At 36.1% G+C, this 23,467-nt stretch overlaps 1 protein-coding gene across 1 annotated transcript in view; it reads left to right on the forward strand.

Moving 5' to 3' along the window:
- Positions 1-23,467, forward strand: part of TACR3 (tachykinin receptor 3) — a 92,243-nt gene that overhangs the window by 63,996 nt on the left and 4,780 nt on the right. The gene's annotated exons all lie outside the window — the stretch shown is intronic.

Consider the following 23,467-nt stretch of genomic DNA (forward strand, 5'->3'; position numbering starts at 1 on the left):
CTTATATTATACACTATATGCAAGTGGGTCAAACCATTTGTACTACTAGAGTAAGGCATAAATTTTGCATATTTTATTTTCTGTGACCAGGACACTCTTATCTCCTACTCTTTCACCCCTTCCTTTTCTGCTCCCCTCACTTGGCTATTTCCTTTCTGTCTTTTGATTATATCACAACCACTTCTTGTAGGAAGCCTCTTTGATACCTCCACCCCAATTTGCATTCAGACACTCACAATATCATATGGAAAACTCTAGCATGCAACTTATACTACATTATATAGAAAATATCCATTTGCTTAACTATCTCCTCCAACAAACTCTACAAAGCTGAAGAGCAACGTTCATGTGTTATTCATCTTTAGATATTCAACAATTTAGAGAGTGTCTAGCATAATTCAGGAACTCTTATAAATGCTTTTAAAATGAACTAATGAAGCTGTTTCCTTGGATTTTTTTTCTGATGACCAAATGCCCTTGAAAGAAGATTGAAAAACAGTGAGAATTTGATACTTCTAAATTCATAGACATTGAACTTTCAATATTTTGCATAATTGTCACTCCTCATTTTTCTTCTCTACCTATAAGCTTCATGAGGTCTCAAGGTATATTTTCTTTAATAATTGACATTTCTCCTGGATGCCTGATGAACATAATTCTTTCAAAGTGGGGACAGATGATAGCTTAATTCTGCTATTCCTTTATTCAAGTGAGTCATTACTTTAAAAATAATTGTTATCATATGTGAAAGTTTATACATAATGTGAAGAATAGAATATTTCAAATGAATCAAAGGTTGCTATATGTTGCTTGCTTATGTGTCTTAAGCCATTACTCAAGTGAATCATAGTCTTCTAATATTATGACTCAAATATTAAAAGATCATGACTCATTTTGGCTCTCCAAATCTGGTTTTAATTTTTGATAAGACATTGTACACTAATGTTCATGTTTTATAAGTTGCTAACAAGAATAGACTCCAGTCAAAAATAGCAGCAATTAATGGGAACTCAACACTTCAATGATTTTGCTAGTTTAAAGGTTGTAAGAAAATTATTCTTCTCTTCTAGTAGTGATAGAAAAAAATCGTATTATAGGAGTATAATTTTGGAAAGTGATATGAAATACTGACAAAACGAATCAAGTATTATCAAGTAATTATCAGTATTCACATAGTCATAATTGAAATATCTAATACCTTGTATTGATTTCAGGTATTGTTATAACATTTTCATTTGTAACAGTTTTGATATATCTCCTGAGAACCTACATCCTTTAATTCATTATAATCACCTTTTCCTGTAACTATTTTAACATATTTATCATAGTTATTTACAGGCCTTATATGTGAACTGCCGAACCTATCGACTCCTCTTTTCCTTGATTATGGATCACATTTTTTATATGTGCTTATATAATAATTTTGGTTTTATACTGGATATCATGAGATAGGATGTTAAGAGACTCTGTATGCTACTATCTTCATCTGAAAACTGCTGTGCTTTCTTCTAGCGGTCAGTTAAATTACTGGTGCATCATTCAAATTTGTGGAAATTGGTTTTATACTTTGTTAGGGTAAATCTATTTTAGTTTTGCCCTTAGTTTTAGGGTTAATCTCTTAACTGTGGGTATAGTATTTACTCTTAAAGCCTAGCTCTTCTGGAAAAACCCAAGATGTTTACTGAGACCGTCTAATTTGGTGAGACTCAAACTCTAAAATTCTGTCTCCCCCTTTAGAAGTGGCTGCTAAAATCTCTCCACTCTTGCATCCTTTTAGCTATTGTTTACCTCCCAAATTGCTCATAGCCTTGGTCCTGCACATGTGAGTGCAGGACGGCCAAGGACTTAGGAAAAGTTTGCATATATATATATATATATATATATATATATATATATGCAAATATATATATGTATATTTGCATATATATATATATGCACGTTCACTCTCCTTTTGATCACTCTCCAGTGTTATGAAACAGTTTTGCTGTTGTTACTGTTGTTTACATTTTTTAAAGAACTTATAACTATTTGGGGGAGAAATGAATTATGTGTGTACACACATATACATATGTGTACCTGTGTGTATACATATACAAGCTACTGTCTATGTACTGTATGCAATACAGTATACCCTCTATACATACTTGTATACATTATATACAAATTACATAATATATTGTGGGGGTTTTTTTGGAAACATCTTTATATACGTCCTGTCCTTTATCTTTGGTTGTACCTTTTGTGCTATGTAGTGACCCACGAACTTGGACTAATGTTTCATTTCATATTCTCCAATATCCCAGCTAGGAGTTTCCTCTAACACAAGTCATTAGTTTCTGACATTACTAATCTAATTGAACCCCCAAAATTTAATTTTCTAGATCACTTCCAATTTTCCTGACACATGATGAGGAAGACTTAAATTTTCTATTTTAGAATATATTTCTGGAATCATTAGAGCAGAGAATATCACTTTTTCCCAAAAGTTACTCATGCATCTAAAGGAGTAGATACATAGGTTATGTTCTTTTTTCTCAGATAAACTTCACAAACCAACTGAAAGCTCAAATAGTAATAGGAAAAAATCCTGAGATTATATGCCTTGAATTGATTTTATGTTCTATGTATTATGGTTAACAGTTAAATGGTCATTACAGTCAAACTGTTTTTTAACTTTTTAAGAATTTTATGATGTTTTTATTGGTCAATTGTTTATTAAATAAGTTTCACTTTACAAATTTTCCAGTGGTAAAGCTAAAACAAGTATCAACAACAGAACATTTATTAATCTTTTTCTTCCTGGTAACATAATAGTGTTTAATGTAGGATAGCTTTTCAAGGGATACATTTTATCCTGTTATTTTATAGAAATATGTTATATTGGAGAAATGGCAAAGCCACTGTTAAGTATAAAATAGTTAGGCTTGTTATTTTCTTTCACTGTAATGGAAAACATAGATTTGATGCCACTTCTCACTTTTTTATTCTCTCTCTTAATATCTCTGTCTCTATCATTCACAATCACATACACACATATATACACGAATAACAGGGACTATAATGAAAAAAGAGCTGTTTTTTAAACTCTTATTGTCTGCACATTTTCTGTTATAAAATTTGACAAAATTTCTTGGCTCTCTAGTACTCAGTCTGCATTTTACCCATTATCCCCCTGTTGCCGCCATAGCCTCTCTTTGCCTTTAAAAAAGGCATGTTCATAGTCAATTTAGGCCAGTGTGTCAATGATTTAAAACACACATATAAACTAGTCAGATTTGGGAATAAAATAAAAATGAATATCTCAGCATGCCCAGAGTATCGTATGAGCCTGGCATCCATATTTCCATTTAAACATCACAACCCCCTGCATGATGAGTGTTCTTGTCTTTTCCCTCCTAGTAACACTATTTATATGAAGAAAGATTAAGTAATTTTCTGAACGCCACAGAGCTGTTTCTGAACAAGGCCTAGATTTAAATCAAGTCTTAGAGTCTAGTGCTCTTGATACCATATATATTTCTGTGCAATGAAGTCTTCAAGGTTTCCTTGTAACTATTCCAGAGAGTCTGTGCTTAAACATACACCACTGATTAGCCATTTGATGAATGATTAAAATTTTTTGGCCTCAACACTAAATAGAACCAACTTAATAAATCCTTTAAATATCAGGGAAAGAATTCCTCTCTGCAGCTCCTTAAATAAATTCTGTGTTTTGGGTCTCTCCAAATTTGGAAATCATTCTTCCTAGGCCAAACAATGAATTGTGATATATTAATATAAATATTAAAACTAATATCAAAAGAAAAACATTACTTCCTAGAAAATATCAATAGATAATTAACAACTCAAAGGAAAAGTCTAGAAAATAAAAGAACTAAACACATCCATAAATGAGCAATTGAAAATATAATATCTTACATTTATTATTGCTAAGGACCAAATTGTGTCCCCCCCGGCCCCCAAAAATTCACATTTTGAAGCTCTATCCCTAATATGATTGTATTTGAAGATAGGGCCAATAGGGAGATAATTAAGCTTAAATGAGGTCATAAGGATGGATGGGGCCTTGATTCAATAAGATTAATGTCCTAATAAGAAGACACACCAGAGAGCTCACTTTCTTTGTGAACATACAAAGAAGAAATCCTGTGGGACCACAGTAAGATGGTAGCTGCCTACAATCAGGAAGTGGACTCTCATCAGAAACTGACTATACTGGTACCCTGATCTTGGACTCGTAGCTTCTAGAACTATGAGAAAATGAATGTCTGCGATTTGAGCCATATAGTCTACAATATTTTATTATAGCAGCATGAGCTAACACAATTGTTTTATTATTAGCTATTAAAATATCATAGTAGTTTTGACAGTTTTCCCCCATGGAATCTTTAAAAGCATTATTTTAAATAATCTTCATCACAATCCTACGAGAAAGCTGAAGTTTAGGGAGATTAAATAACTTGCACAAGATCACACAGATAATTTGCTAGTGATGCTGTGTGACTAGAATTCTTATCTCCTGGCTCTGCATCCATTCTTCTATCTCCATACCCATGTTGTGAGACTAAATAATAACCGCTTTGCATATGTGAAGACTCATTAGCATTAGCACCATCTATCACTGTTAAAAATATGACAATGTTAAAGACTATTTTTGCACAGTGCAAAATTATCCATATAATATTAATTAGTTCTGCAATATAGAGAGAATCCAAGGAGAAACTTTATAATGCTCTCTCTCTATGAAGATAAAGGTATATTTTATTCAGACTGCCACAGCCTTGGACTATGTATAAGAATGCCAATTATTTCATTTTTTAAAAAATTCTAAAATATATATGTTATACTTTATATTTTATTTTATTTTATATTTTATTTTATTTTATATATTAAATACTATTCCATTCACATATAGATTTATTTATTTATCTGAAAAAGCATAATCATGTCTTGTGTGTATTATTGTTCTAAATTCTAGAGATATAGGGATAAACAAAACTAAAATGTTCAAGACCCTCATGGGATTTGCATTCAAGCAGAGCAGAGAGACCTCCTAGATAAACAAAATAATGAAAAGATGTACTGGTAGTAATACCTGGAACAGGAGATTGACGTGTTTAAGGATGAGAAAGACGAGTGCTGGAGCATAAAGAACCAAAGAGAATATGTAATGGGTAAGACTAGAGAACAGGGCAGAAGCAAAATGCGGTAGAAATTTTAAGCAACAGAAAGAAGATTTGGTTTTATTTATTCCAGATATGATGAGGAAATCATTTTAACTAGAAAGTCAATCTATTTCATTTTTTTTTAAGTCACTCTAGCTATGAAAGTAAAGACCAGTGTAAGTGATTATTACATTCAACCAGGAGAAAGATAATGGTAACTTTTGCAGAAGCTATAGCAGTAGAGATGAAAAGCCATGAAGAGATTTAAAACATATTTTGGTGACTTGGCCAACAGGATTTGTCTCGCCAATGAATGCAGCAGTAAAAATGAGGGGTACAAAGAAACAAGCATGTCTTCTGAGTGTCTGGCTTCCAGCGCTAGATGGGCGGTGGTGTCACTTAGTGAGATAGGCACATTCACAGAAGAACCAGCTTTGAAGAAGGGAAGAGAATGGAAGCTTTTTTTATACATAAAATTTTGAGATGTCTCTAAGACATCCCGATGAATTATCTATCCGGGGGAAGATGGTGGCCTGAAGCTCTACCTTCTCATCTACAACTTGCTAATTTTCCTGAGTGAAGCAGCAACTGAGATAGGACAGTGGGCAGAGCTCAGGGGGGTGTGTGAAATACACCTCATCATTGCTGAGACTGTGAGAATGTTAAAGCTCCCATTATGTACACGTGGGGCAGACTACCCTCTGCATCTTCCAAGAACACATAAGCAGATTTGCTGCTTGAAGAGAACACTTCCAGTTTATCTTCATAGGCAAGGATGAACAGAGCCTGGAGTTGGATAAAAGAAATAAAAGCAAGGGTGCCTGGCTGGCTCAGTTGGTACAATATGTTTGTGACTCTTGATCTCAGGGTTGTGAGTTCGAGCCCCATGGTAAGTGTAGAGATTACTTTAAATTTTTTTAAATCTTTAAGAATTAAAAAAAGAAATAAAAACAAACCATAGGGAACCCAGCTGCTTAGAAACAAGAAGCAGCATACCAACAATAAGCTATACTTCATGAACTAAAACACAAAAGATCATTTAATTATGATATGAGACTAAATATATGGTTTTTAAATGTAAAACTCCAACTTTTAAAAAAGATGCCACCATTGAGAAGTGAAGAAATAGATCAAAATACAAATATACAAAACATCTAAGGATTATGAGGGGGAAAAAAACAGGTTAGAGGAGAGGTCTAGGTTAGCGATATGAATTCATTCACTTGAATAACCAAGAACTTACTGTATACAAGAATGTTTTATTGGGGTGCCTGGGGTCTGTCAGTTGAGTGTCATACTCTTGGTTTCGGCTCAGGTCATGTTCTCATGGTTCATGAGTTCAAGTCCCGCGTTGAGCTCTGCGCTGAAAGTGTGGAACCTGCTTGGGATTCTCTCTCTTTCTCTCTCTGCCCCTCCCCCACTCTCTCTCAAATAAACTCAAAAAAAAAAAAAAAAGAATGTTTTATTTATCTTTATCTCCAGAATGAGCTTCTTGTACTTCTTGACAATATTCCCTGTTAGAGAAGAAATGCATATCTACTTGACATTTAACTGTAATTAAAACACTGCCAGGCACCTCCCATATGTACCAATTGGCATTAGTGAAACTGAGGTAACTCATACAGTGCATGTAGCGTAGTGCTTTTCAGATAACAATTTCTCAACAAATTTTAGTTTCCCTTCAACTTAGGAGACAACTGTTTGTTCTTTACTTTTATTTTTTGAGATACGTATGTATATATGTACTTATGTATGTAAGTATGTATGTATGTATTATCCTCTTTCCTAAACTGTCTTATAAAACCAAAAGTACAACATGTTGTTACATTTTTGAGTTACTTACAAAGAAAAGTCATTTCTTTTTTCTTTCCTTTTCTTTTCTTTCTTTCTTTTTCTTTTTTTTTTTTTACCATTGCTGCTATTAAAGGACAAAAGCACAAGCTTCTATTGACTTATATTTGCCTTAGGGTGTAAATAAATCTATCCTGACACAAGATCACATTCTACAAAAATAAGTTTGTGTGTGGAAATAGTTTCTGTAGCCACCATTGAAATAAAATGCAGTGAACAACACAGACATGTATCTAACTTACTCTATTCGTGGCATATCAAAGTCAAATCCAAGAGCATATGAAGGCTATGCTACTGTAATGGTCAATTTAATGCATCAACTTGACAGGGCCACAGGATGCCCAGAGACCTACTTAAACATATCTGGGTGTGTCTCTGAGGGTGTTTCTGGAATAAATTAGCATTTGAATTGGTGGACTGAGTAAAGCAGATGGCCCACCCCAGTGTAGGTGAATATCCAATCTGTTGAGAGTCTGGAAAAAACAAAAATAAAAAACAAGAGGATAGTTGAATTTTTCTCTGCCTGACCACCTGAGACATCAGTTTTCTCCACCAGCTTTCCTGGGTCTCCAGCCTGCACATGGCAATCATGGCATTACTCAGCCTTCCTCGCTGTGTGAACCAAGACCACACATATAAAATGTTCAATATATTTGCAGAAATAATTAATTAAGTATGAAGCAATGCCATAATGCCATTAGCTAAACTGATTACAAATGGTTGGATAATCAGGAAAAAAAATGTATTCTCTCTTAGATCAAATACATTTTTTATATGAAAATGCTTAGAAATTGGCTGCTTCTAGGAAAGCCAAAAATAGGGAAATATGTAGTATATAATAGGGAGCTGTGCAGCACAGTGGATGTCATAGTTGTAGTAGTGTTCTCCAGAGAAACAGAACCAACAGGAAATATATGTATTTACACATATATTTACACACATATATAATTAATTCATATATATGACTATGTTTAATATATATAATTCATTCATTCCTATGTTCATTCATTCCCATGACATTAAATATCATCTATAGATCACTGACTCTGAAGTGCATATTATAAATCAATACTACTTCTATGAACTCTAAGTTTATGTGATCAGTTACATACTTGATGTCCTTGCTTTGAGTATTTCTCAGGTATTTAAAAATATAAGATACACAACTGATCTCTGAGTCTCCATGTCTGACTTTTCCAAATACCAGTGCATGATACTAATTCCTAAGAAGAGTGATTCTTAAACTGCCCCCCTCCTTGCTCTCTCGCCCTCACCTGATCCACTACTAAATCCTAATGGTTTTCCTCCCTAAGATATCTCCCATCTCTGTACTTTTCTCTGTGTCCATCGAAATAATTCTCCAAGATTCTATCATGGTCAACATGTCTACCACAACAGTCTCTCCCACTCACTTCTGCAGGTCTGCATTTGTTCACACCAAATTCATTCTTCACTCAGCAGCCACAATGAGTTTTTAATGAGATGTAATTTACATATAACGTTCTATTAGTTTCAAGTGTACAGCATAATGATTTGGCATTTGTATGTATTACAAAATGATCACTACATTAAGTGTGGTTATCATCTATCACCACATATAGTTAAAAGTTCTTTTCTTGTAAAAAAAAATACTTTATTTTCTTCTGATTACTTTTAAAACCTACTCCTTTAGCATCTTTTAGTATACAATACAGTGTTAGCAATATAGCCACTATGTTGTATATTACAAATGGTGTTTTTAAAATATAAATCAACTCAGCTCCAAGCTGTAAGTGTGGAGCCTGCTTGAGATTCTCTCCCTCCTTCTCTCTCTACCCCTCCCCCACTCATGCAAGCCCAAGAGCACTGTCTCTCTCTCTCTCAAAATAAATAAATATTAAAATGTAAATCAACTCACTATCAGCTTGCAATTTTTCAGTAGCTTCCCAATATCCTTAAGAGAATAAATAAAGGAAATTGCAAAAAATAAATAAAGGAAATTGCAAATCCTGAAAATAAGCTATACGGTCCTACATGACCTTGCTGTCACTTACTCTGCCAACCTCGTTCTGTACTACTTTGCCATCACACACCATGTTCCAGTAACACTGGCTCTTAGTTGTTTGAACACATCAAGCTATCTGCCATGTTTTGGTCTTCACACTCTATTATCAGGGCCTAAAATGATGTGCCCTTTATTCATCTGTCTGTACATCCTCTGGGTTTCAGCTTAAATAGTGCTTCCTCAAGTCGACCTTCCATAGTATTCTACAAATCTAGACATGATTATTTTTTCTTTTTTTTAAATTGTTTTAATGTTTATTTATTTTTGAGAAAGAGAGAGAGAGCAAAAGCATGCAAGCAGGGGAAGGACAGAGAGAGAGGGAGACACAGAATCTGAAACAGGCCCCAGGCTCTGAGCTGTCAGCACAGAGCCCAATGTGAGGCTCAAATTCGAGAATGGCAAGACCATGACCTGAGCTAAGGTCAGACGTTCAACTGACTGAGCCACCCAGGTGCCCCTGATTGTTTTTTTTTCTATAGAACTTATCATAATTTGTAATTTCACAGTATTTTTATATTTACCGTTTAATAAATGTCTCATTAATAGGATGTAAATGGTGGGGAAATAGATAACTTTTTTCTCTTTTTTTTAAATTATTTTATTTTTTTAATTTTTGAGACAGAGAGAGACAGAGCATGAGCAGGGGAGGGGCAGAGAGAGAGGGAGACACAGAATCCTAAAAAGGCTCCAGGCTCTGAGCTGTCAGCACAGAGCCTGATGTGGGGCTCTAACTAGCCTGTGAGATCATGACCTGAGCTGAAGTTCGATGCTTAACTGACTGAGCCACCCAGGTGCCCCACTTTTTTTTCTTTTTTAATTTAGCACTGTATCTCTAGAGGCTGGGGCCTTGGTTTCTTTAGAAAAATGGCATTATTGTACAACATTCATAATCTGAGTGTACAATAAATTAGATAAGCAAAAATAATTGACTTCCTTCTGAAGGCTGTGCCATCACATGGTTCAAATAGCTATTCTTTTCAAATATCTTGCTAAACACAAAAGTCATGGGCAATAATAATTATTTTAATTTAGATATAAGATATTTAAATGCACTTTTGTTTTATTCACTTAAATAATATTTTTGAAGCAGAATTAGACCCATAATTACAAAGGACAAACTGATGGTTGTCAGAGGGGAGGGAAGGAGGAGATGGGCAACTGGGTTAAGGGGAGAGGGAGATACAGGCTTCCAGTTATGGAAAGCATAGGGCATGGGAATAAAAAGCACAGCATAAGGGGGAAAAAAGAAAATGAAATTCTTCCTTCCATGTTCAAAAATACATATTTTTGAAATCTTATTACATGCATAATAGGGCAAAACACTGGTAAAACAAAGATAAATATGCTTCTTACAATTAAAGTGTTTATAAAATGAGTGGGAAAATCAGATAACTTCAGTCAACAGGTAATTATTCAATGTCAAGAACTATTCTAGGTTCCGGAGACACAAAGAAGTATAATGCATATGCCCATATCTGGACTGAAGGAAACAGAAGCATGCTTGACTGTAACATGTATCTGTGTTATAAGATATAAGCATGATATGCTAAGTCAATTAGACAGCATCTAACACTATTTGCATGAAGAAATGAGAGAAGCTACTGAGAGAGGTGAACTTGAGGTGACCTCCTAAAAAATGGATAGAGAAGTTTACATGGAAAGGTATCAGATCAGGGCACTCTAGGCAAAGTGATAAGCATGTGCAAATCACAAAGATTTATTTCAAGGTAACTACAGATAAGGATAATAACATTATTTATAAGCCATGCTTTCTTAGTTTATCATATATTATAGAGAAAAATATTAATTTTCAGTGGCTGATCTTATTGTCTACTAGATTTGATATTGGAAAGCATAATTTTAAACATTCTAGATTTATACGGTTTCAAAAAGCAATTAAAGTGTGCACACCTTCAAGATAAAAAACCAACTGCAAAAGTATCTTAAAACACTGACTGGATCAACATTTCAGACCACAATGTATTAATAACAGTGTTTTATTTGATTTTAATTTTTAAAAATGTTATTTATTTTTGAGAGAGACAGAGACAGAGTATGAGCAGGTTAGGGGCAGAGAGGAGGGAGACACAGAATCCAAAGCAGGCTCCAGGCTCTAAGCTGTCAGTACAGAGCCCAACATGGGGCTCGAACTCATGAACTGCAAGATCATGACCTGAGGTGAAGTTGGATGCTTAAGTGACTGACTCACCCAGGCACCCCTTAGTAACAGTGTGTTTTTAAAAGGACAAGTGATGTCAATATAGAGGAAGACAAAATCTCTCTGGCAAATGATGTCAGCCTAGCCTTTTTTCCTGGCCAGGCATGCTCCCAAGATACCAGATCTACCCCAGAAATTCCTGGCACAGAAAAGGAGTTGCCCTATGGCAACTGGTTGCAGTTGTTTTTTTCTTTTACACTCACTTCCCCGGAAAGGTAACTGAGAAAAAATTCTCTTCACTCTCTCCCCTTCTGTGAATGTCAAAGGGTCTTAAATCCTAACAGCAACTATTTATTTGGGACTAAAGTAGTCTTCTCAGTAGACCTACTTTATGGCTACCGGATGTAAAGAATACAGCATTGTTAAGAACTTATACTTCTTTTCCATTTGTCTTTAAACACGCTCTACATAAATGAAATATATCGAAGTAAATGGTACCACATGAGCACATAAAACATTTGTAGTACTCAATCCCTATTTCATAGTTTTAGTGTACATAAATCTGTCCATATTCACATTGCATTAGACAAACCGAATTCTAACCTCTTGTTCCCGGCCCACTCCACCATTCCAACTTCTTTTCTCACTCTTTCATCTTCTAGCTTTAGGAAAATGTCTCATCTCACATTAAGTTCAAGTGGGTAGATCCTCAGCAAAAATGGATGTTTGACTACCCTTTACTTACACATCCCCTGAGCTTCTGAATGCAGAAAGAAGCAAGGGCTATTTTTCTAAAGGTTTTGAGAAGCAGAATGTATGCAAAATGAGTCCTTAGCCAATGAAGAATTAAGAGACCCAGGAGTCCTAGCTCTGAACCTGTCTTTGTGATCTTGAGAAAACACTCCACCTCCTTGGTTTTAAGTCTCTTATTCATAAAATAAAGAAACTATGGTCAAAGGTTTATCATGATAAGTTCATACATTTGAAAGGTTTTTTTGTTTTTTGTTTTTTTTTTTAATGAGTATAAAAAGCACTAAGCTTGTTACTAAGCCTGTAACACAACTCCACTGGGTCATCCATCAGTGTTACCCACAAATGCATCTGCTGGCCTTGCCTCTCTCAAAGGACAATGTTGCTATCAGCACGATTTTCCTTTGTTGAGTCTCAAAGTGAGTGTTAGAACTACCTGGCCGATGCATACTCTACAGCACTCGTGCTGGGCATTGCATTCTGTAGCACACAGTCTGTATCAACAGAAACTGGAGCAGGAAGGTAATAAGGGAATAGAAGTTTTGAAAGGTAGGATGAAAACGTCATTAAGCAGAGCACAAGTTTAGTTTGAAAATACTGGGGTATCTTCTAGAGTTTTATATAAGGGAGAAATTTGAAATGCAGAGTCAGGAACGAGCTCTTTACTGCACTCCAGTTAAACTGTTAACAACCCATCCCCTCTCGGTAGGTAACAGCACAAGATACTGATCAAAGAATTTCAGACTCTATTCTCATTATCAGACCACCTTCTCATAGTCCATTATGAATTAGTATTTTTGTGTTTTGTCCATATGTTGTGAACAGTATACTTTTATTACATTTTTGTAATGTAATCATCTCTGCCCCTCCCCTGCTTGCACTCCGTCTCTCTCTCTCTCAAAAATAAATAAACATTAAAAAAAATTTTTTTTAAAAGCTTTTGTTAAAATTGCTCTTGATTATTTGGGTACCCGTGAAATGCTGGTAAAGAAATCTACTTCTACTGTTTTTTTAAACTATAGAAATTGTTTTCTGGCTATTTTCTGTTTTAATTCTCTTCCTCTAACCTATAAGCCATAACGGCCCTGCTCCTTCAGAGGTGAACACCTAAGTGTGATAACAAAGAAGTTTTGCCTTAATCAATTGGATTTTGAATTGTATAAAAACCAAGAAAAATCTATCATCTCATTCAGCAAGCAAGCTTTCTATGTGCTTGACATTATTTCTGCTGCAAAGGAATTATCATGGAAAACAGTGCTCATGAGGAAGACCATCTATAACCTAAGAGAGGATCAACTGATGTAAATAGAGATCCTAGCCTATCTTGCTATATATGCTATATTGCCATAAGCAATATGGCTAAAAGGAATTCTATATTGCTAAAAGCAATTCTACAAGCAATCCAAACCTCTTTAGAAATCTCCATTTTCTGGGACCCTGCATAGTATTTTGCCTCCTATTTTGCTGGCATGAAACCATATTACCTAGCATCATCAGCATTTCAAACACCATTATTGTCTTTTCAGGCCGCCATAACAAAATACAATAGACTGGTGGCTTAAACAACAGAAATGCATTTTCTCACAGTTCTGGAGGTGAGCAGTCTGAGTTGAAGGTGTCATCAAGGTTGGTTTCTTCTCGGGGCGCCTGGGTGGCTTGGTCGGTTAAGCGTCCGACTTCGGCTCAGGTCATGATCTCACGGTCCGTGAGTTCAAGCCCCGCGTTGGGCTCTGTGCTGACAGCTCAGAGCCTGGAGCCTGTTTCAGATTCTGTGTCTCCCTCTCTCTCTGCTCCTCCCCTGTTCATGCTCTGTCTCTCTCTGTCTCAAAAATAAATAAACGTTAAAATTAAAAAAAAAAAAAAAGGTTGGTTTCTTCTCAGGCTTCACTGCTTGGTTTGCAGAATGCTGCAAACCTCTGTCTTCCCATGGTCTTCCCTCTGTGTGTCAGTGTTCTAGTCACTTTTTTCAAGAACACCAGTCATACTGATTTAGCCCTCAACCTAATGAACTCATTTAACTTACTTAGCTCTTTAAACACTTTATCAAAAAATATAGTCACATGCTGACATACTGGGGATTAGGACTTCAACAGGAATTTTGAAAAGTGACATCAGCAAGATGACCAAATAAGACATGTCTTGTCATATCCTTACTCAATAACAATTTGGCATCTATCCACAGGCAAAAGTGCCTTTTGGGGAGTTGAAGGATCCAAATAGGACACTCTTGATTATTCTGATGCAGTCCAAGAAAGAGGAGAATCATTTTGAGAAGGCAGGCCTGCATCCAGGAGGCTGAAACGAAGTCCCACCTATAGACCCAGAAACATCTCTATACCCTTGAGAACTTGGCTATAGCTCCCTTAGCTGTAAGTTAAGAGAAATTTGCCTCTCCCTAAAAGTGACCCAGCCCAATGCCAACAGAGTCTTTCTCAGAGGTGATTCCTCCCAAGGGGGTATGAGAGCATGTGAGTGAGTGAGTATCCACTACCCCAGCTCTGCAGGTGCTGCCGAAAAGGCCCACGTCTCTCTCTCTCCATCCAGAGAACTGGGTCACGAGCTGCAGGACTAGGAAGCTGGTGAGTGATTGGGAAAACAGCAAGCAGGGTAAACGGAACCTATCATCAGAAGCACTTGGATTCTACTAACCCGTTATGGACTCCACCACAGGCCCATCCACAAGCAACTGGGAATGGCTCTCCTGCAGGTCTCCCACTGACCCAGTTACCAAATTAATATGTCCTGAGGATCTAATGTAAAGCATGATGACTGTAGCTAACTATACCGGGTTATATATTTGCAAGTTGCTAGTAAATCTTAAATGTACTTACCAGGCACAAAAATACAAAAACAGTAACTACGTGTGAAGAGAGAGAACTTATTGTGGTAATCATCTCTCAATACATCAAATCATCACATTGTACATTTTAAACATACACAGTATATATCAATTATATCTAAATAAATAAATAAATAAATCTTATAATTTTTTTAAAAATGGGGGATCACAGTTCGGTCCATAAGAAGCCTCCATTCATTTTCATCTCTAACCAGGATCCATAACATCAGTCTTTATTCTTGTTGCTATAATGTACTTCCTTTTCTAATTTCATCTCATCTTCCCTTTTATGGCTGCATCATTTTCTTTGGCTTTAGATAATCATAAGCCTAAAATCTTACAAGGTTCTCAAAGTCTAAGTTTCCAATGGAAAAAATGAAAACACACTAAAAATGAAGCATGACCAATAACATGTAAAGAAGTAGAGTACAATACCACACACATGCACACACGTAGACAGAAATGTTTTCCATATTTGTACACATACACACATAGTTTTCTTTTTCATTTGTTAGGCTTGACATAATTTCGTACTTTTTTAAGTTTATCTATTTTTGAAAGAGAGAGTGCATGCGCATGGGGAAGGGGCAAAGAAAGGGAGAGAGAAAATCCCAAGAGGCTCCACACTGTCAGCATAGAGCCCGTCATGGCGCTCAATCTCACAAAATGGGAGATCATGACCTGGGCTGAAATCAAGAGTCTGATGCTCAACTGACTGAGCCACCCAGGCACCCCTTGACATAATTTCTTTCTTTTTATTTTATTTTTTAATATAATTTGTTGTCAAGTTAACTAACATACATCGTATACAGTGTGCTCTTGGTTTCGGGAGTAGATTCCTGTGATTCATCACTTACATACAACACCCAGTGCTCATCCCAACAAGTGCCCTTCTCAATGCCCATCACTCATTTTCCCCTCTCCCCTGCCTACCCCCCTCCCCATTCAACTTTTAGTTTGTTCTCTGTATTTAAGAGTCTCTTATGGGTTTGCCACCCTCTCTGTTTGAAACTATTTTTTCCCCTTCCCTTCCTCCATGGTCTTCTGTTAAGTTTTTCAAGTTCCATATATGAGTGAAAACATATGATATCTGTTTTTTCTGACTGACTTATTTCACTTAGCATAATACTCTCCAGTTCCATCCATGTTGTTGCAAATTGCGGGATTTCATTCTTTCTCATTGCCCAGTAGTATTCCATTATGTATATAAACCACATCTTCTTTATCCATTCATCAGTTGATGGACATTTGGACTCTTTCCATGATTTGGCTATTGTTGAAAGCACTGCTATAAACATCGGGGTACAAGTGCCCCTATGAATCAGTGCTCCTGTATGCTTTGGATAAATTCCTAGTAGTGCTGTTGCTGGGTCGTATGGTAGTACTATTTATAATTTTTTGAGGAACCTCCATGCTGTTTTTCACAGCAGCTGCACCAGTTTGCATTCCCACCAACAGTGCAGGAAGGTTCCCATTTCTCCACATCCTCACCAACATCTGTTACTTCCTGGGTTCTTAATTTTAGCAACTCTGACTGGTGTGAGGCAGTATCTCAAAATGGTTTTGATTTGTATTTCCCTGATGATGAGTCATGTTGAGCATCTTTTTATGTGTCTGTGGGCCATCTGGATGTCTTCTTTGGAAAAGTGCCTATTTATGTCTTCTGCCCATTTCTTCATTGGATTATTTGTTTTTTTGGTGTTGTGTTTGGTAAGTTCTTTATAGATTTTGAATACTAACCCTTTATTCAATATGTCATTTGCAAATATCTTCTCCCATTCTATCGGTTGCCTTTTAGTTTTATCAATTGTTTCCTTTGCAGGCCAGAAGTTTTTTATCTTGTTGAGGTCCCAATAGTTCATTTTTGCTTTTATTTCCTTTGCCTTTGGAGACATGTCAAGTAAGAAGTTGCTGTGGCTGAGGTCAAAGAAGTTGTTGCCTGTTTTCTCCTCTAAGGTTTTGATGGTTTCCTGTCTCACATTTAGGTCTTTCATCCATTTTGAGTTTAGTTTTATGTTTGGTGTAAGAAAGTGGTCTGGTTTCATTCTTCTGCATGTTCCTGTCCAGTTCTCCCAGAACCATTTGCTAAAGAGACTGTCTTTTTTCTATTGTACACTCTTTCCTGCTTTGTCAAAGATTAGTTGGCCATACATTTGTGAGTCCAATTCTGGGTTCTGTATTCTGTTCCATTGGTCCGTGTGTCTGTTTTTGTGCCAATACCGTACGGTCTTGATGATTACAGCTTTGTAGTAGAAGCTAAAGTCCGGGATTGTAATGCCTCCCACTGAGGTTTTCTTTTTCAATATTACTTTGGCTATTTGGGGTCTTTTGTGGTTCCATATAAATTTTAGGACTGTTTGTTCTATCTTTGAGAAGAATGCAAATTTAATTGGGTGCAATTTTAATTGGGATTGCATTGAATGTGTAGATTGCCTTGGGTAGTATTGACATTTTAACAATATTTATTCTTCCAATTCATGACCATGGAATGTCTTTCCTTTTTGTGTGTGTGTCTTCTCCAATTTCTTTCATAAGTTTTCTATAGTTTTCAGCATACAGATTTTTGACATCTTTGGTTAGGTTTATTCCTAGGTATTTTATGGTTCTTGGTGCAATTGCAAATGGGACCAATTTCTTGATTTCTCTTTCTGTTGCTTCATTATTGGTGTATAGAAATGCAACCAATTTCTGTACATTGATTTTTGTATCCTGCGACTTGTTGAATTAATGTATCAGTTCTAGCAGATTTTTCGTGGAGTCTTTAGGGATTTCCATGTAGAGTATCAAGTCAGCCGCGAAAAGTGAAAGTTTGACTTTTTTGTCAAGTTGGATGCTTTTTATTTCATTTTGTTGTCCGATTGCTGAAGCTAGGACTCCCAATACTACGTTAAACAACACTGGTGAGAGTGGACATGTCTGTTGTGTTCCTGATCTCAGGGGGAAAGCTCTCAGTTTTTCCCCATTGAGGATGATATTAGCTGTGGGCTTTTCATATGTGGCTTCTATGATGTTAAGATATGTTCCTTCGATCCCAACTTTCTTGAGGGATTTTATTAAGAAAGGATGCTGTATTTTGTCAAATGCCTTTTCTGAATCTATTGACAGGATCATATGTTTCTTATCCTTTCTTTTATTAATATGATGCATCACATTGATCGATTTGCAAGTATTGAACCAGCCCTACAGTCCAGGAATGAATCCCACTTGATCATGGTGAATAATTCTTTTAACATACTGTTGAATTCAATTTGCTAGTATCTTGTTGAGAATTTTTGCATCCATGTTCATCAGGGATATTGTCCTGTAATTCTCCTTTTTAGTGGAGTCTGGTTTGGGAATCAAGGTGATGCTAGCTTCATAGAATGAGTCTGGAAGCTTTCCTTCCATTTCTATTTTTTGGAACAGTTGAAGAAGGTTAGGTATTAACTCTGCTTTAAATGTCTTGTAGAATTCCCCTAGGAAGCCATCTGGCCCAGGACTTTTATTTGTTGGGAGATTTTTTTTTAATTTTTTAAAATATTCATTTATTTTTGACAGAGAGAGAGATAGAGCATGAGAGGGAGCGGGACAAAGGGAGAGGGAGACACAGAATCTGAAGCAGGCTCCAGGCTCTGAGCTGTCAGCACAGAGCCTGATGCAGGGCTTGAACCTACAAACTATGAGATCATGACCTGAGCTGAAGTCAAACGCTTAACCAACCGAGGCACCCAGGTGCCCCTATTTGTTGGGAGATTTTTGATAACAAATTCTATTTCTTTGCTGGTTATGGGTTGTTTTCAAATTTTCTATTTCTTCCCATTTGTGTTTTGGTAGTGTATGGGTGTCTAGGAATTTGTCCATTTCTTCCAGGTTGTCTAATTTGTTGGTATATAATTTTTCATAGTATTCTCTAATAATTGTTTGTATTTCTGTGGTGTTAGTTGTGATCTCTCCACTTTCATTCATGATTTTTATCCATCTATTCTCCCTCTTTTCTTTTTGAGAGGTCTGGCTGGGGGGTTATCAATTTTGTTTAGTTTTTCAAAAGACCAGCTCTTAGATTCATTGATCTGTTCTACTGGGGGGGGGGGGTGTTTGGTTGGTAGGTTGGTTTTGTTTTTGTTTTTGTTTCTTTTTTGGGCGGGGCGGGGAGAATTCTATATTGTTTATTTCTACTCTAATCTTTATTATTTCTCTTCCTCTGCTGGGTTTGGGGCTTCTTTGTTGTTCTGTTTCTAGTTCCTTGAGGCGTGCAGTTAGATTTTGCATTTGTGATTTTTCTTATTTCTTGAGATAGGTCTGGATTGCAATGTATTTTCCCCCTTAGGACTGCCTTTGCTGCATCCCTAAGGGTTTGGACTGTCATGTTTTCATTTTCATTTGCTTCCATATATTTTTAAATTTATTCTTTAATTGCCTGGTTGACACAATCATTTTTTTTTAGTAGGGTGTTCTTTAACCTCCATGCATTTGGAGACTTTCCAAATTTTTTCTTGTGGTTGATTTCAAGTTTCATAGCATCATGATCTGAAAATATGCATGGTATGATATCAATTCTTTTATATTTATTGAGGGCTGTTTTCTGACCCATCATATGATCTGTCTTGGAGAATGTTCCATGTGCACTTGAGAAGAATGTGTATTCTGCTGTTTTTGGATAAAAAGTTCTAAACATATCCCCTTGACATAATTTCTTATAGGCATTACTCTAAATTAACGTTAATTGCATGCACATGTTACTTGGAGTTGGCACAATGTCACATTTCTTGGATGGCACTTACCCAGTATGCCCATATTCTCATCCATTCTCATGCTAGCAAAATTCAACTTGGCTTCTGGACCATCCTGCACTTTTTTCACAGCTATCATTGCTTAGTTCTTATTTTCTCACTTGAGACTGAACTTTTTAAGACTAGTCTTTGAAACAGAAGTAGCAAAAGCTCAGCCTAAGTAGCCCATGAAATGGTACCTTAAATTTTGATGCTGTTATTGAAATATTTTCCATATCTTGCTCCTGAGAATATCATTTTAATTTGCTAATGTGTGGTTAGAATGAACAGCCCTGAAATTTTGACTTAAAGAAATATAATGGTCCATTTAAGAACATTTGCGCAGACAAAAGGCATGGGCCAGTGTTAGGGTGTGATCCATGGGATGGTCCTCCAGAATGCATGTTCTGAAGAGGTTCTAATCAAAACAAAAGCTTGCTCTCACATGGAGTTGGTAATTTCCAGTTCGGACATTTATAAAGAATAAATCCTGCACTGAAGTATATGACTCCTAGATTTTTTTTTACAGTTGGCAGTATTTTATTTCATTTCCTAGACTTACGTTTTTTCTTTTATGACCTAAACCTCAAAATCATCCACCCTACACTAATTTAATATGAAAGATAAGAACAGCTGCAGGCATTCCAGTCTAACCTGTACAGGAAACAAAAATCAAAGATTTTTTTTTCCCCTTTGATACACTAAGAAAAGGTGCCCAAAGCTCATTTTCACTAACCAAGACATGCATTTCCATCCTGCCTATGTTTGCTTGTCACACCTCCCTTCTTCCTCCTGCTAGGAAATGTCTGTGCCAAGGACAGTGGTGGGTAGCCACAACTGTCCATGTTGCCATGGAAAACAAATCCCCTTGTCTCAGAGGCAGGCGCACGTCTCAGCTTCATGAAATACTCAACATCAATCCATGTTTTTATCAAGTCACAACAAAATTTGTTAGAACATGATGAAAGATTTGAATCATCTCCATTTCAGTCTCTTTATCTTGCCTAAAAATTTCGGGATTTTTAGGAAGTCTACCAACTGAATGCCTTTCCTGCCCAGTATTTATGTGCTAGTGCCATTGTCCAGCCATGAGACACAGGGGAACTGCTCACAGCATGTGCACAGCTGTCACTGCCCATAGTTTGTGTTTCAAAGTGTTCTTTTCCTTAGCAATTTAAAGAGTAGGATTACAATTTCATGACTTTGGCACTTCACAAAGTAATGCAATTACTCCCACCCAAGACCCCACTTTTGCATTTACATTAAACCTGGGTCCTCAAAGTTTGATATCAGAAATAATTCCACAAGGTTTTGTGAGCAGAGACTGAAGCTAACAGTCAAAAATAAATGAATGAAGTATATTATAGCCGTGTTTCACTGTGAAAGATCTTTTCTTTTAGGGTCTTTTAGATTTTTCCTAAACATTGTCAAATAAGTTTTGAAATGTTTTATATCAAGGTCCATAAGGCTCTATATATGTGCATTAGAAGTTATCTGAAACTTCTCTTCCAGAGGCATTTTCATTTAATTCTCCACTTACACTTTATTTTTCCCCCATTATGGACTTCTTCCACGTGGTTGGAAGTCACGTAAAAGACTCTGGTAGCCTTTGTACGTCTTTAACTATTATTGGAAAACAATTTCATGCATAGGGAGTTTCTGGTCAGCCTGCAAAAAAGCATTCAAAGAAGTGTTTATGCATATTTGTTCATACCATATTTAACATAGTAGCCTGTACCTTGTTCACACTGTTACAGATTTTTTTTTGCCCTTAACACTTATTCAGAATAAAATTTAATGCTTTCATGCACCCCAAAAAATATATTGGTTATATTGTTTGTATGCTCATACTCTTGAATTTGTTTGCCTAGAAATATGAAACAGCAATAAAATGTCATGCTCATTTTATATATGCATGCCCATTTTAAACTTGGAGGACAAATGATACCAGTAATCAATGACTGGATAAAATTATGGACATCTCTTAACCAACTATATGTCCTTTAGTTTCTTTCATTTTGTATTCATTTTCATTCATTAATTTAAAAAAATTTTTGAGCTGATTATATGTGAAGTCCAGCCTATGTGCCTGAAATGCATCAACAAACAAAGTAAGAAGAAAATTCTTGCCCTTTTATATTCTAGCATGAGGAGACAGAAAGTAAAGAATAAACATAAAAAACTGAAAAGAAAGAGCAAGCTAAGGGGTTGGGAACTGGAAAGGCAGACTGCAATTTTAAACAGGTCGGTCAGAATAGGAGCAGCAGAGAAAGCGACAGCTGTACCAAGACGTGAAGGAGATGAGGGTGTTACCAGTGGGAATAATTACGGGAAGAATGTTCTGGAGGGAGAATACTTTTGGGCAGGAGCTTGCCTATCATGTTCAAGGAATAGTATGATGTTCATATGTTCAAGATAAAAAGGCAATAGAACTTGTTTCATTCCTCTTACATCCCCTGAGACTACAGTTACCATGCACTGCGTCATTCTTGCTTAAAATAAACTAGTAAGTTCTTATAAATATTATTTCAATTTTATCTACATGTTTATATTCATGCATTTTTTAATTTACATTTTTTTCATTATATTGTAAGCTTCTTCAAGATAAGGAATAGTCCTCTATTCATTATTTTTCTCTACACTGTTTTTGAGACCTACCAGACACTCAATAAATGTTAACTGTAGGCAAGGGAGAAAAAAGAATTAAAAATCTTACTTTTAAAACTCTAGCCTAAGGGCACCCGGGAGGCTCAGTTGGTTGACTGAGTTGGTTGACTCTTGATTTCGGCTCAGGTCATAACCTCACAGTTCATGAGTTCGAGCCCAGCATCGGGCTCTACAGTGACAGCACAGAGCCTGCTTGGGATTCTCCCCCTCCCTCTCTCTGCCCCTCCCATTCCCTCTCTTGAAATAAAAAAATAAGAAATATATACTTAAAAATTAAAAAATAAATAAAATCTAGTTTAGTTTCATGAACCATAGCGGTCAAAACTCTTGGTCTTTGCCTCAGTTTCTTAAAACACATTGAAAACCAACTAATAAGTTATTGTATAAGTGTGAATTATAATAAAATATAACTCTTAACTTGTATGCCACAAATCCATGAATGAGAAATAGGAGAGATAAATGCAGAAATCTGAACATAGCTTTTCAGGGGGTGGAAATGCAGTTTAAAGAGCACTGAGAAAAAAGGCTTTAGATGGTGCAGCCAGTGATGACATTCTGTGAGCTATTGACCTGGATCTTCAGCTCTGATGACCAATGTCCATCAGATCAATGCTAGTCACGTGGATGTTAGAGTGATGAGACCCTTAGGAAAGCTTTGCCTTCCACAGTGATCCACTTCATGATTTGCCTTGTTCTAGAATCTCTCCTGACTCTTAACCTTGCCAACATTTCATCTGAATCCCTAGCTTGCAGAGAAATGACAAGCCCAGGTCATAAATAGTGTGTTTCCACAGTTCTAAGATGCCCCATAGGTCATTTATGTCAAGACTTTCTCTGATTTGTGTTCTGATCTGTTATGGGTAAGCTCCCAAGTTAGTTTATTTAGCATATATTATTCTAAACATTTTACTATTTCCATATTGCCAAAAGAAGTATGAACAAATTTAGTAGAGAGATTGCTAATGAGAAATGTTAAATGAGGTCATCATAGGATAGTAGTATTATTTCCTTTTCCACACAAAGCCAAGCTACTTTGAGTTTACCTTTCTTATAGTCACAGACAATGCACAGATTTTATTTTATTTAGGGACACATAAAACATCCTCTCATTCAACCCACTATTGCAAATTGTACACTGTCATTCATTTTTTGTTCATTCTATATCTAATTGTTTATGTTCAGCTATGTACTTGGGATTGTGCTAGATGCTGGGGATATTAAGATAATTAAGACATTCTCTTTGCC

Source organism: Felis catus, chromosome B1, assembly GCF_018350175.1.
Source record: "Felis catus isolate Fca126 chromosome B1, F.catus_Fca126_mat1.0, whole genome shotgun sequence".
NCBI classification, from domain to species: Eukaryota; Metazoa; Chordata; class Mammalia; order Carnivora; family Felidae; genus Felis; species Felis catus.